Below are 16,219 nucleotides of genomic sequence, written 5' to 3'. Positions count from 1 at the left end.
AAGGTGAGGACACGCCCTCCCCCCCCCGTCACCATGGCGACACAGCGCCCAGTCGCAAGGGGATGGATAAAAGGGTGCGACTGACCCTTTGCTGCTTTTGACCCTCCCCCTTTCCTACTCCTCCTCCTCCACTTCATCCTCCTCCACCCTCTTTCCTCCTCCTCCCTCCTCTGCCTCCACTTCCTCAACCTCCTCCTCCTCCTCCCCTTCCTCCTCCACCTCCTCCTACCCTTTCCTCCACCTCCTCCTCCTCCGTCCTCCTCCTACTCCTCCACCTCCTCCCCCTACTCCTCCACCTCCTCCTCCACCTCCTCCTCCTCTTCCTCCTCCTCCTGCACCCCCTCCTCCTCCTCCACCTCTTCCTCCTCCTCCTCCTCCTCCTCCTCCTCCTCCTCCAACCCGCTCCTCCTCCTCCTCCACCTCTTCCTCCTCCTCCTCCTCCTCCTCCTCCTCCTCCTCCTCACCCTCCTCCTCCTCCTCCTCCTCCTCCTCCTCCACCTCTTCCTCCTCCTCCTCCTCCTCCTCCTCCTCCTCCTCCTCCACCTCCTCCAACCCGCTCCTCCTCCTCCTCCATCTCTTCCTCCTCCTCCTCCTCCTCCCCCTCCACCTCTTCCTCCACCTCTTCCTCCTCCTCTTCCACCACCTCCTCCTCCCCCTCCTCCTCTTCCTCCTCCTCCTCCTCCTCCTCCTCCTCCTCCTCCTCCACAGAAGCGTGACCCCATGGTGCTCTCCAAGAAGCCCAACAACGCGTGCACGGCCGGGGTCAACTACACGCCCAACCTCACCAAGGACATGTCGGCCAGCATCTCCACCATCTCCAACACCACCTCGGTGCAGCTGCGCTCGGTGGGCATCGGCGTGGGCATGGGCATGGGGGGCTCCGCCTCCGACGTGCGCGCCCTGGACCCCAAGAAGACGTACAACAGCGTGAGCAAGATCGACAAGATGTCGCGCATCGTGTTCCCCGTGCTGTTCGGGACCTTCAACCTGGTGTACTGGGCCACCTACCTCAACCGCGAGCCCATGGTCAAAGGGGTGCCTACCTCCACGTAATCCCCGGCTGCCCCCCACGTACGCACACCTGCCTCCCCCCCCCCCCCCCCATCCACCCACACCCACCACCCATCCCCCCTCCCCCCCCGATAGAGTCCCCTACTCTCTCTTTTTGCAAAAGTTGTTCCCTGTCGTGATATCGCCTGGGACATAGAACAGCCACAGAATATGGAACTGTAAAGGGTATGTGTGAGTGAATGAGTGTGCGTGTGCGTGTGCGTGTGCGTGTGCGTGTGTGTGTGTGTGTGTGCGTGTGTGTGTGTGTGTGTGTGTATGTATGTGTAAGGAGTTCCATTGGAACAATCGTCCACAACTTTCCCGTTTCCCGTCGAGAGAGTGAAAACAGAAGCGGAGCTGGGACGACACGGGAACGCGGTCGCTTTGACAGATCCGGTCGGCTTTGTTGTTGAGGTTTGTGTTGCCGAAAGAAACTGCTAAAAAAATTGACTGCTGCTGCTTAAACAAATACTTTGGGGTTTTGGGGGGAGGTTGTTTTGGGCTGGGGGAGAGACTGTTGGGGGAGGGTTTGCGGGGTTCTTTTGACTCATCGATTTGCATGACGCTGTCTCTCTTCAAAGGAAACCTGGAGTCTTGTTTTTCTCAAAATGCCGACCGAGAATTTGTCCGTTTCTGCTTCGGCTGTTGGTTGCGCCATTTTTATCGCTATAACCCGAAATATCGTCCCTTTCTTCTTTTTTTCGTAGTACGCTAATGCGGGTATTTTAACGGACTTGGCCTACATTAAAAAAAAAAAAGCGCTTCTCATTCTCATCAAGAACTGGGCAGCTTGCGCGGAAACATTACGCACACAGCCAGGAAAAGCTGGCAATACAACGTGTGTGTGTGTGTGATTGTGGGTGCAAAAGTTTGTGTGTCTTAGAAAAACAAGAAAAAACAATTTCACACTGCGTGGAGAGAAGAAATTGTACAGAAAAAACATATCTTATTCCTAATGGGATCAACGCTGCAAGTTCATTACTATGTTGGTTTTAACCCTGTTGAAAAATAACAGAGAAAACGTAGCTTGTGTTGAGTTGTTTTGTTTATTACGGACGCGGCCGCTGGCTGCGCCTAGAGGTTGGTGTCAGCGCTTTGAGGACTCCAAGATTCAACAATAAGTCCAAGGACTTTATTGTCTCGGGAACATTTGGGACGACCAAGCAGAGCGACCGGGGTGGGTGCGAGTGTCGCTGTTTGTCTTTGCAGAAAATCCCCCAAAAAGTATGGAAAGTAACCCCAAAAACACAAAACAAAAAATTAAATGATCACGGATGAGACCAACCCTGGAGTGACTCAACAAGCCCTCAAAGGGAAAAAAAAAACACTGTCCACTTTTATGTGTTGTGGCCGGATTCAAAAGTTTATTTTTCCGAAGTTTCTTTTATTTTGCATAGAATAGAATATTTATCGAGCCTCTGTACTCAACTTTTGCCACCAACATCGGCCCACAGGTAATCAGTTGATCTGCCAAAGTGAGTCAAATGTGCCCATGTTATGACGCATGAATGCTGGCCAAATCTTCCTTGGATTAGAGGCTTTTTACGTTGTTTTTTTACCTAAAACTTTACTGCGAAAAAATGTTCACACACAACGGAACTTTGTATATAGACAACCTTGCTTTTTTTTTCATCAATTCCAAGTCCTAATTTGGGACACAAGGAGGAAAAAAAGATTTTTTTGGATTTGAATTTGTTTTTGAATCTTACGCCCATAGAGAAAAAAAAAAACACCATAGTCTACATGTGGACTTTAAGTACGTACATTATTGTCTTGAATACTTTACCTTTCTTTGAGAATGTTTAATGTACACATGGCTGTTTGTTTTCTAACTCGCTTCTTTGAAAAAAAACAATGCATACTACAGATCCAACTTTAAAGGTTTCCATCTGAATATTTGTCACGTGAGACTCTGAAGTTCCTCAACAAGAAGGAAATCCATTAGGGAAACACCTGGGCAGCTATTGTGGTCCCATAAAAGTGTCAATTCACTTCAAATGCTAAAATATCCAGACTTTCCCCTTTCTGGCCCGGAACGTTCAACTAATTGTGTCTTGGGAAACTTTTGAGTCAAGTGGAGCTGCTGTGTTGTTTATTGAGGAACATTTTTATTACATATTAATTCAACTTTTTACTGTTTTTCCGTTGACCTGTTACAGTTTCTTTATGTTGCAAATACTTTGACCCAAAGCTATTTACAGTGAATCCAGATACATGGATTTTGGATTCCTCTTCTTTTTATGTGAACCTTCCCGGGCTTAGAGAAGAGCAGTGATGCCACTTGTTTGACTATTGCTTCAGTGACCCCCCCGTACGTAACTGGTAGCTGTGGGCATTAGACCGCTAATGGGAATACCATGGGGCCACAGCATTAGGCCCACAACTCAACGAGATACAACTTGTAAATAATGCAAATATGCATCTATTTAAGTGGGTATGTGTAATGTAATAAACAATGTTAAAAAGGCATATTCAAAAAACGAGAGTTCAGCCTATTACAAGGTAGCGCGCTCTCGCAAAACCAACATGTCGGTTCATTTTTCGAGATCTACTTCCCCAGACGTGCACAGACCAAAATACCTCTAGACGCGATTTGACAGGCCCTCGACCCATCAGATCAACGAAACTTGGGACGCAGCACTGAGCGACAAATAATAATTTCTTCTCCCCAAACGCTTTAAGTGCAGTCGTATGTTCTTCTTTTAGTGAAAACATCCCGCCTAGTTTGTTTAAGACTAGATAGTGTACCCAACCGACCGTTGTACAGCAGCAGCGGCCTTCTCTGTTGTCGTTCGGAGGCCTCTACGGCACTCCTGCCACTCCTGGTGGCAGAGGAAACGAAAAATGAGCTCTCGAGATTCGTCTAGTTCCCAGGCTTTTCACGAGCAGTGACTACGGCACTCTCTGAACACTTTTCTTACTTCTGCTAGGCTGTTGGCAATGAGAAGAGTTTGCTTCTGGTAGTCGCACTGCTCCTTTCTGACCCTGGGAAGGTCGTGCTCTCTGGACCAGGTCGGGGGGTACGGGAACATCAAGCTCTGGGTTGACCAGACGTCAGGCTGTGGACATTGGGGATTGAACCGGGAACTTTTCGGCTTCAATTCGACCAATTTAGCCCCTCGGCTATCAGCGGAGCAACTTGACTGGGACTCTGTTTGAAATCTGAGCGGTGAACATGTTGAAACCCCCCTCCCCCCAACGGCGAATAGTTCCTCCGCTCAGAGGAGGAGGTGTGTGTGGCGCAGAGGTTCGGGCCGAATCCCGACAACGACTTGAGGTCGCCTTGTCTGTCTGAAGCCCCCCACGGCCGCTGCCTCAAAGGAGGCCCAGCCCCCGTAGACATGGTGGCCGCCCCATTCCCGACCACTGCGGCGGCGATCTGAACGTCGAGGCGTCGGGATTCGACCCTGGAGACGTGTTCGCCCAGCGCCACGGCCCCTGAGCCCCTCAGCTGCGGGCCGGCGTTGCACATTCCTACAGACACTTCCTGGCATTCCCCAGCTGTGCTCGACCCCTTCCTCCTCCTCTGCCTCCTTCTCCAACACCCCCTCCTCCACCTCCACACTATCTGTCTTCTGACCTCTCTCTCTCTCTCTCTCTCTCTCTCTCTCTCTCTCTCTCTCTCTCTCTCTCTCTCTCTCTCTCTCTCTCTCTCTCTCTCTCTCTCCCGGCTCAGCTGACCGCACATATTGTACCAAACCCGACCCCGCCACCAACCTCCTCCTCCTGTACACCCAAACACACACACACACACACGGATGCTCCTCACTCAGCTGCTCCTCCTTCTCCAGACTTTGTGTTTTGTTTAGTTGAATAAAGGCGACCGTGTGGAACAACAGGAAGTGTTGACTGTGTTGACTGTGTTGAATGTGTTGAATGTGTGTGTGTGTCCTCTCCCCCTGAATAAAGGTGGGGGTCATGTGTGTGTGTGTGTGTGTCCTCTCCTCCTGAATAAAGGTGGGGGTCATGTGTGTGTGTGTGTGTGTGTCCTCTCCTCCTGAATAAAGGTGGGGGTCATGATGTGTGTGTGTATGTGTGTGTGTGTGTGTGTGTGTGTGTGTGTGTGTGTGTGTGTGTGTGTGTGTGTGTGTGTGTGTGTGTGTGTGTGTGTGTGTGTGTGTGTGTGTGTGTGTGTGTCCTCTCCTCCTGAATAAAGGTGGGGGTCATGATGTGTGTGTGTGTGTGTGTGTGTGTGTGTGTGTGTGTGTGTGTGTGTGTCCTCTAGGTAATTGTTGATAGTTTACCAGTAGACACATGGCATTCTCATTTAAAGGATGATCTTTAAACTACATATAATATGATCAAGAGGGAGGAATGTAGAATGTTGGTGTTACTTAGTGTACCTCTATGTTAACATTTCTTAGTCTAGGAACAGGCCAGTGCCTCTCCTACTGATGCAAGGTAGTAGTTCCAACATTCCTCCATTTGTGATGTCCCTACAAGGACGAACCAACCCGGTTGCCTGGGACAGAGCCAGGGCCATATACATTGTCAAGGGAGACACTGTTATTTTATTATTCACGCGATCTTTTCCTATAATACTCGCCCCAAACCTTTGGTTCGATGAGTAGAGGGATCAACAGCCAAAGAGCACGTGGGGAGACTGCTCCTCACCACCTACACTAAGACTATCCCACCTAAGTCTGTACCTGTGCTGTATTACATCCTCGAATAAACCATCTGTTCGACCCTCTGATCCAACCTGTCAAGTTGCTTTGATTTCCATTTCAAGAATTACTACGACGACAGGAAAAACACACAACGCAGTTGTGTGTTAAATGGCACACATTGTGCCATTTAATTTAGACCTTTTTAAAGAAGTATAAAAGGTAGGTAATCCTTACCTAGTAATTAGGGGACTGTAAAAGGAAGGGTTATCAAAAGTTATTTTTATTTCAGATTTACTATGTTGAATGTCAGATAACCACTCTGGATATGGACATGGACATGTCCGTCCTCTGCCTAAAGCTCTGAGGACCTAAGTTAGTCCAGATATAACCAACTGAAAGACAGCACATGCCAAAAAGTGACTACAGGGACAAGTTAAAGGGAAGCATCCACAGCGCTGACCCCAGTCGCACGTGGGGTGGACTGTGTCCCACACACTATGAAGGGAGAAATAGTTCTGACGCCCAGCCCACCGATATGCTTGTCTCCTCCTGCGCACGGTTTGAGGCGAACAATACCATCCCTACTGTGAGGCTAACAGATCAGACCAGAACGACTACACCAGGTCCAATTACAATTATGGCATTTGGCAGACGCTTTTATCCACAGCGACTTACATCGGTTAATACACACATTGACACTACGACGGCAGAGTCAACCATGCAAGGCGACAGCCAGCTCGTCGGGAGCAGTTAGGGTTTAGTGTGATTTGCTCAGGGACACATGGACATTCAGCTAGGAGGAGCTGGGTATTGAACTAGCAACCTTTCGGTTACAAGACAACTGCTCTACCTCCTGAGCTAAGCCCAGGGCCAGATGTTATTCCAGCCCACGTCCTCACAGGCTCTGCCTACCAGCTAGCGGGGGGTCTTCACCTTTATATCCAACCTCACCCTGAAGCAGTCTGCAGTCCCCATCTGCTTCACACAGACCACCACTGTCCCAGTACCCAAGAAACCTTCCATCACCTTTCTGAATGACACCCTTTGGCTGCTTCTAGCGGCTAGTCCAAACCCACATCTACTCCAACCTTTGCCTTCGATCCGCTTCAATTTGCACACTGCTGCAACCGATCTGCGGAAGATCCCATCGCCCCGACAGTACACACTCTCACCCAATTAAGGAGAACACATTTGTGAGGATGTTGTTCAGCTCAGCATTCAACACTACGTGCCCTGTTTGCTTGTTGCCAAGCTAAGGGTGGTTATACTTAACACCACTTTGCAAATGGATCCTGGATTTCCTGAAGGGCAGACCCACGGTGGTCAGAATGGGCAACCTCCCCTCCTCTGTTCTGACCCTTTGCGATGGAGCCCGTAACGTCCCCTTTGGTGGAACCAGGGGTAAATAAGGATGACACAACAACCAAATAATATTGACAGGGTCAAAGTAAAGGGGGCAAAAGTAAAGGGTTTTATTAACACAACTCAAGGCAAAAGTATATTAGAGCCTTCGAAACAAACTTGGGGGGGAAGAAGGGACCAAAAGGAGGTTGCCAAACAAATGAAACAAGTATAACAAAACTAGGCCTAACTATTCACTAACTCTGCAACCAAAACCAAACAAAAGGCCCACTCTGCTTATCTAAAAAAGGTTGATCCAGGAAAAATAACAACCAACTGACCTACTGTGTTTACAAAGGACTACCTAGGTGAATGCATGTGTAGCCTACCCAACCCACCTAGCCTCCCACTACCCACCACACACCTTTTAAAAGTTTAACTAAGGCTCTCATAAAACACACAGATAGGGGCAGAGGCAGCAACCAGCATGCCGGCGGAGATCACAGAGAGTTAAATAGTTACACAGCTGCCATCTCCCTGTGTGTTTCACCGAATCACCGCCCCCCCAACCGACCCCCCCGGGGACTGCCCCGATCTTGTTGCCCCCCCTCAGGGTAGCTGTGGTAGAGAGCCCACCCCGTCTCAAGGTCTGGTCCCCCAAACTTCACAAATGCCGCTTTTCCACTGCATGGTACCAGCTCGACATGACTCGACTCGACTCGACTAAGCTCGCATTTTTTGCGTTTCCACCGCGAAAACATGGTATCTGGTACCTGAAGTGGCTGCTTTTTCTAGTACCGCCTCGCTCTAGGTTCCAAGCGGCTGAGCCGATGCTAAAAGGTGACGTCGGCAGACGGCCGGCCACTGATTGGCCAGAGAGTGTGACGAAGTCACGAGAGCGACATGGCAACCATGCTGGTAACAGCCATAGCAGCGCCGCAGCCAACATATTCCACTTCTTCAACTTCTTCAACATGCCAGCTAATAATAGTAATGTTATCGATGTCCTCCATTGTTGTTATGTGGGTTCTGTCCATGTGTGGGTTGCGTAGGTGTTGTTTGCGTCGCGTACAAAAATACGTCACGGCCCTTTCGCGCAGCCGACCCCGCCCACGTCCAGGAGGTACTATTTGCGGTGGAAAACGACCCCTGCTGCTACCGTGTCGAGTCGTGTCGAGTCGTGTTGAGTCGAGTCGAGCCGAGTCGAGCTACATGTGCGGTGGAAAAGCGGCAAAAGTTTCTAAGGCTAGGTCTTCCTCTGGGCCCTATAATGTTGTTTAGACTAACGGAACCACTTTTCTGCTGGGGACAGTGAGAGTTATTAAAGAAAGGTGGAGCTTCACTGCCGAGCAGAGGGAGGTGTCTGGACAGTCCATTTTCTTTATTTTATATTAAAAAAATCTCTTTTGGTTTGATCATGAGTAACCTTACGAGTTTTTATTTTTTAAGTAGCTTACACCTGGTTTACTTGTGCACGATGAGCATACTTTTATGTTTACTATTGCCTTTTATGCTTTATTGAGTTGATTTAGGTAATTGTTGATTGTTTACCAGTAGACACATTGCATTCTCATTTAAAGGATGATCTTTAAATGAGAATGATGTGCAATTGCATGCAGCTCTATTCAAATGTGAATTCAACTCATTATTTTGCATTTCAAATTTGATAGCTGGATGGAAATTGATTGGGCGAGTCGATCCATGTAAATGTGATGAACCTCTTGAGTCCACTTCTACAAGATGACGTTTCTCTGTCAAGAGTCCATGACTTTGTTACAGTACATGCCTGTTCGATCACACACAAATAAAAACATGCATACACACTCAAATTAGACCTTCAAATTATAGCATATTGCAAGAAGAGTAATCAATATATGCATAAATAACCATAACCCTTAAACTCTATCTAGAAGTTAGGTTGAAAGCCTAAATTTAATGATGCTTCCAAATCTGCAGAATTCACCTTGATTAACTTTTCTAATTTGAATTATGGCATATAAAGTGACAGATAAACTCTTCACGGTTACTCTTCAATAATTAATTATTTTTGTAAAACTGTAATTTACAGTATTGCATATATTTGATGTTACGTGTTTGCCCGAAGATCCTACGACTAAAGATTACATCAGAAAAGGTCGGTAGACATGCAAGTAATTCTGCTCTTTTTTTCTCTTTCCCAATTGAATGTTAGTTTAATAATAACTAGTTGTGTGATGTTTGCAGTGCACTTCCACAAATAAATGTTTCTCAGACAAAATGTCCATAAACTGCGATCAGACTCCTACAATGTGTTTTCTTCTGTAGAATATCTGTCAAGAAACGTCAAACGAGGAATACCCTTCTAGTTGTAGCTTGGGCTCTGCGCTGTCTCCCCCCTTCTGCTATATCAGGTCGGGAGAATGTGATCACATGTAAAAGGTCCTGATGTAAATACCTTCGCAGACATTATTTGCATGCACGCCATTGCATTACCGTCAAATTTGCTTCAGCTCTGCCTTTTTTGTAGTCTAATCAGCTTTAGAAATACAAATATTTCACTCAAGTAATGACTCACTATCCTACCATAAGACACAATTATTTCCATCTGAAAAAGAACCGCTATATTTATGCAATAATGTGTAAATGAAATAGAACAATGTTTGTTTATTTTTGATGTGGGGTATAATCCTACAATCAGTCTGGACTCACTGGCAGGCAACGAGTCTAATCTTGTATTAAAGGGAAGGATGCATTTCCTGTCAAATGCATAGTTTTGCATTTCAAATTTGAGAGCTACGCATATAATTCTTGGGCAGGCGATGACCTCGCCAGTAATTTAAACAACTCATTGTCTGCTCAACGAGGAAAACCGAAGGTGAGTCTGTTTTTCTTATTTGACGTATGATTATGGTACCACTTAGTAGTAACTAATTTAATTTAGCATCGATTCAGTCCTACCAAGTTTGTTACTTTTACGACTAGAAAAATGTATCTGAATTTTTAATTGCTTCATAATCGAGAGAGAGAGAGAGAACCTTTTTCGACATATTTGTTATACAGACCCTAATCCTGTTAAAGGAAAACATAGGGATTTTTCCATGTGGACCCAATTGTACGATAATTTGGGGTCGAAGGGACTAGTGCAGAAAACTATTTGTAGCTTGTTCCAGTATTTTCTTTATCTTAATTATATAGATTTATTTTTGCATTTGTGTGCTTTATTATAGAGTGAAATGGAAAGGAAGATAGAGAGGAGGTTCAGGACTGAGCCTATATGGAACGCGCTCGGGGAGCCGCCGGGTTGTCCCGATGTTCCAGTATTTAGAGAGAACGTTGCAGCTGTAATCGGCGAAAGGGCGCAGCAGTGTTCTTTTTTTCGGAATAGCACCCTCAATGTACGGCCTCGCAAAGGCTGTTTTTCTCCACTGACGGGCTCAGATTGTTATTAGCGTCTGACAAGTTTAAGATTATCCTTTTACAGTGAGTTAAAACGTTTTTATTTTCCTTTTGCTTGATCGGGTCTGTTTGTTATTGTGTCAAACCAAGTCTCGCACAAGCACTACTCTTGCCCGTAAAGTCTTGTTGTTGCAGGTCATTTCGTTCTGGTCTTTAATATCTCAATTGTCCTTCACCCAAATCTTTTATAGATAACTGAGCTACGCTTTCTGTATTCCAACTCAGTCAAGCTCTCATCCACGTTTCCTACCTTGTCTTCCTCAACATGAAAAAGACTTCTCCTTGAGTAAGACTTGGTTGGACAAAATAACAAAAAGCCCACATCAAGATGAAAGGTCATTGAAAAAGTTGTATTTCTTTGTATGGATCCCTTCAATGTTAGACGATGTAAATTGACGGGCACCTTTGCCCCAAAAAGTATAACATTGCCGCCTGTTTCACGTAAGGCTGCAGCGTTCTGGCCAAATAGGCTACTGGCGCGATCTCAAAAATGGTTGTCCAAATAAGTCCATTAGAATGAAAATCATAGCTCAATTGGGTCTAGGTTGAAAAATCGAGTTATTCTTTGAACTAAAAGTAATAGGTAAAAGTGTAAACAAATTTTTAAAGTCCTTTTCTATTATGTAGACATGAATGCTAGCGAATGGATACAAACTCTTCTAATCTCAGGTTGGTGATTTGATTTTATATTACTTAGAGTGAATGTCTTATAAAAAAAAAAGCATCATTTATGCTATTTAATATGCTTTATTTAGCTTCTCATGTTTTCAGCAATTCTTAACAATAATACCAGCAGACCGACTAGGTTTACGTCTTTTTTTTCCTATTCTATTCTTTCCTGTTTAAGAATATATTCCACAGAAAGTCATGTGATTCTCTCCCCTACCAGGATTGTGTATCCCGTCCTTCTGTGCCGACTACCGCCAACACTGTTTAATTGATACCCCAAAATCCTGGTTTGATGCCCAGAGCTACTGCAGAGAGAGAGGCTACGACCTGGCCACCATAGACGACATGGGGGCAATGAAGTCACTGCTGGCCTTAAATGCAGACAGAGCTGATGAGCTGTGGATCGGTCTTCATTATGGGGGTCCTGAAGAGTGGCATTGGTCGCTGGCAGACGAAGAATTCTACCAAAAGGGAGAGAGAGATTACCGCAATTTCGTAAGAATGGACCATACCAGTCGTTATGTTAGTCACGAAAATGGCATGTGGAAGACTGCTAACCATACTCACTTCTGGTTTGTGTGTTATGATGGTAAGGAAAGCATACACTCATGAGTATGGACAATACACTTTCAATAATAATGTATTTAATCATAATCGATACAATTTAAGGTGCTGTAGGTAAGATCTAACTACAATTTAAGCTACTTTTTGAGTGTAATTTGTCAGACATGGCCTAGCCATCTGCTATTAGTGTGCTGTGAGAATCTGTTTCTAGTTGACCACGCCTTTCTATGCATGAGATCATTTCGATTTGAAAACGCTCCCGGGGCCTCTCTGACAAATTAGGGCCTCTCTTCCCTGATTGGTTCAGGGAATGCATCTTGTCTGTCAATCAAAGGTGTGTGAAATTAAGGGAGGGAGCAGGGGGGATGTCTCCTGTTCTGCTCTTTTCTGCTCCCTCTATGCAACTCTCATCTCACCTACTGCACCTTACAACCCATAACGTTGATACATTTTTAATCGTATAATTTATGAAATGTATTTGATACAAACAAAGGAATGAATGCACTATTCAGGGAACAGACAAGGTGGACACCGATATGTCTTGGTTAGAAGGGTGATGATGAGCTGGACGGGGGCGCAGGTGTACTGCAGGAGTCACCACACGGACCTGGTCAGCATCAGGAACCCAGAGGAGAACCAGGTAGTCGCGGAGGGACTTGATTGGTATGATGTCTTGATTGGCCTCTTCAAAGATGCGTGGCACTGGTCGGACAAGCGCAACTCCTCCTTCAGACACTGGGAACAAGATTCATTTGTTGGGCTCTTTCCTCAAAGTTGCGCTGTGATGACTGGCAAAGGTCCTGGACGATGGAGCCAACGATCCTGTGATGAGTTGCATCCGTTTCTCTGTACATGTAAGTAACTCCTGTGAGTGTCTTGGAGTTGTATTAGGCCTAGGCTATGTTATTAGGAAATCGAATACATTCAATATTTGGGGTGTGACGAGATCTCGCGAGATTAAACTCGACGATATTACCCGTCGCGTTAAAAATCTGTCTCACGAGATTTGTGAGCTATCCAAACTTCTATTTGTGGCCTGTAGGGGCAGTAATGCGCATTTGCTAAGTCTAGTCTGCCAGGACCTAACGAAGGAGAAGGAAAAGAAGAAGAGGAGGAGAAGGAGGGGAAGCCATGGGGAAAGCAGGGGAAGCAGCCATAGGCAGCCAGAATGACGTTGGAAAACCCGTATTACCGTTGAAGATGCCCCCGCCACTTTTAAATCATTTATTTGGCAACATTTTGGGTACCCGGCGAAAATTATGAATGGCAGTAGAGTGACTGATAAGACACGGACAATACCAAGTTGTCAGTGACATACTTGGTCAGACTGATTTCGCACATAATATTGTTTGCACTTGAACAAAAGAGAATTATTCAATCAAATTTATTTTACTCCCAACTTTTATACATTTTAGTTTTAGTTTCAATTTCATACATGTAAAGAGTTATAATAAAACATTTCAAAATGCTTGTGCAACTCGGTTAAATAAAAGTCTGTTGGTCCAGTCATATATTTTGTCATTGTAGTTTTCTTAAAATTTCGTCTCGCCTCGTTCTCGTGAACCGAATATCGTGAGTGTATCGTCACACCCCTATTCAATATAAACATTTTAAGAACTCTTCTATGTTCTTTGTTGCATTAAAGTGTGTGTGTGTGTGTGTGTGTGTGTGTGTGTGTGTGTGTGTGTGTGTGTGTGTGTGTGTGTGTGTGTGTGTGTGTGTGTGTGTGTGTGTGTGTGTGTGTGTGTGTGTGTGTGTGTGAGTCTCAGGTACTAGAAGATGGGTTGTCAAGGTGAAGGTGCGTTCAGAGGACATCCAGGAACTGAATGACCCTGCCACCTTAAAACTAGTGAGTCGTAACAGCCTTTAGGTGGTCTGCTTTCAATTGAAAGCAGAGTGGGACACGAAGAACAGTTTTCTGAAAGAAAAAATAGGAAATCTGTAGTTTTGTGCTTCATATATAAATGAAATATGTTATTTGGAAAACAAAGGGACATATTTAAGGTGTGCCTATTCATATCAAGCCAAATTTTTTTACTGTGATGTCTTTTAAGCTTTGGTAAAGCACGACAAACAATCCAAGGTAGAGTATCTGACAAAGGAATCACATTCAACTAAGGAATGTATTCGTGGCATTAATCAATGCAATCACCGTAAACTGTTAACCAAGGTTGCCACCTATTCAAGGAGATGTGAGTACCATGCTGTGGTTCAAACCTTAAACTGTGAGTGAGCCTGTGAGCCTGAGACAGTTGAGAGCCCGGTGTGCTTTTCGTGTAAAAGATGAGTTTTTAAATCTAAATACAATACAAATAAGATCAAGGGCTGTAGAATCTAGATTTTGTCTTATGTAAACAGGGCCTCTGTCATTGTTTTTAATCAGAAAATGGAAACTGTTATATTAATAATGGTTCCATGAGGTATTGCCTGCTCTAGAGCAAATAACGTTGTTGTTTTTTTTCAGACCCAAAAGCTGCTGAACGAAGCAGCTTTGAGCAACCACCATAAGATAACGTGGAGAACCAATTCTGACGGACAGGTCTTCACCAAGGAGCAGTGTCAGGAAGAAGACTGCAATGTTTAAACTGATCCACTGAACGAGTGCAATCCCAAGACCTCTGTAATATTGAATAGTCTCACAAATCTGTAGATTATAGATTATAGATTTATAGATATTAGATAGATAGATATTTATAGATTTATATTATAGAACAGTGCATTATAAATAAAATTTATTATTATTATTATTATTATTATAGATATCTAAAATCTGTCTACAGATTACCTAAATTCTGCTGAAAGGAAATCAGTAATCAGTAACCCTTTTCTCAGTAACCTATTTATATTTAATTTGATGATGAACAGCATAACCATAACAGGAATGAAGATGTAAGGGACAATTTATTTTTGTAGGAACCATGAATGCCAATGGGGTCACATGTCTTATAAATTAAAGACATGATAAGCTCGGTTTTCTGGATGCATCGGATCCTGTGTTTCAGGGCAACATTATGTAGGTATAATGAAGTAATTGCGTTTCTTGAATGTATAATCATGAGTTTGCTATATATGACCAATTCTTAAGTTTGGCTAGCTGCATGATGTAACTAAAGAAGGGTTAGCCTTAAAGAGTATATGAGGCTCAGCCTCTGAGCAGAATGTTGGAGCTACAGAGACTGCTGAGGGACACATGTCCACTCCACATATTCAGGTTCAGGGCTGAGACTTGACTTTTTCATGCTTTAACTTTGTTTCGATCTATCTAGTTAGGATTTTGTCTTTCAACGTAGGTGTATCTCACCATTGGCTAACATTTAATTGAATATGTTCTTTGATTTGAGTTATAAGATGTTTAAATTATTTTTTGTGGAGGATTGTTTGATTTTGTTTGATTGTTTATTGATTGTTTGATTTGATACATAGGCCTACTGATTAACCTGAATCAAATTTAGATTATAGCTCAAGGCAAGATTTGTTATGAGAAATATTGACCTAAATTGTTTCAGTTTTCATCCATCCATGGTTTATTAATCGCTGTGTTTATCACACATCAGAATTATAATGTCTTTCCTGGTTGACTTGTCAATAAGGTATTAAGGTCCCTCTGTCTCTATACTCTGGAACTCCCAACTTATTCTCTGAGATTTCGGTTGGCTGATCTCCAAATTAAAATGCACAAATATTGAATGGGAAGCAATTCAATTATTCGTTTCAATTCAGGATTTCATATTGGTCTTGATGATTATAATGCATTGTAACAATGTCCCTGCCACATGCTACATTGGTGGCTGCCACACCCCACCTAGGTGGCTTTAAAACCAGGACACAGGCGGATGATGTTTAACCCACTAGGCCTACTAGCAGGTATGCTGCCTCACCCAGACCCAGGATCTAATCGGTCAGACTCGGGCCAGACCACATACTACAGTCAAGTTCATTATTTCCTGTAATGGCCTATTTCCGTGTTAAATATTCCAAAATGTATTCATTTAAATTGGTAATAATAATAAATAACATAATTCACTGTTCAGAGGGGCATTCCAAAAAGCCGGTTTTATCACATAACCGGGTATGTTAACCCAGGGTTTGCGGTAACCCTAGGTTTTCCGTTGCAAAATGAACATGGTATGTTAGTTAGTTACTATAGAAACATATGCTCTGAATCAAACCTGGTCGGCGCAGGTTTTGCGCAGGTTAAGTTTGGTACATAAACCTGTTTTGGGTATTTAAACCTGCGTTCCCCGCAGATTTCATGTGTTCATAATGGCATGCCCTTTTGATGAGAGGCCTGTTGATTTCGGAGCGCAAATTATTCGGGCAATCCACCGGGAGCGGTTAATAAGACCACGGCTCGACATCTTGGCATATCTGGAAGACTTTTTGCTGGAGAGATGTAGATTCTTGCGAAAATCTTTAATATATTTAAATAGCCTTCTCCAGCCTTACATAGCCAACACTACCAATCGAGGACCTGGCCTCAGTTCACTCCAGACTATTTGCCTAGTCCTCCGTTTTTTTGCAGATGGTAATTTTCTCTATAATGTTGGAGA

This window comes from Gadus chalcogrammus, chromosome 4 (assembly GCF_026213295.1).
Source record: "Gadus chalcogrammus isolate NIFS_2021 chromosome 4, NIFS_Gcha_1.0, whole genome shotgun sequence".
NCBI lineage: Eukaryota > Metazoa > Chordata > Actinopteri > Gadiformes > Gadidae > Gadus > Gadus chalcogrammus.
The sequence above is the reverse complement of the archived record's forward strand: the minus strand, read 5'-3'. Positions refer to the sequence as shown.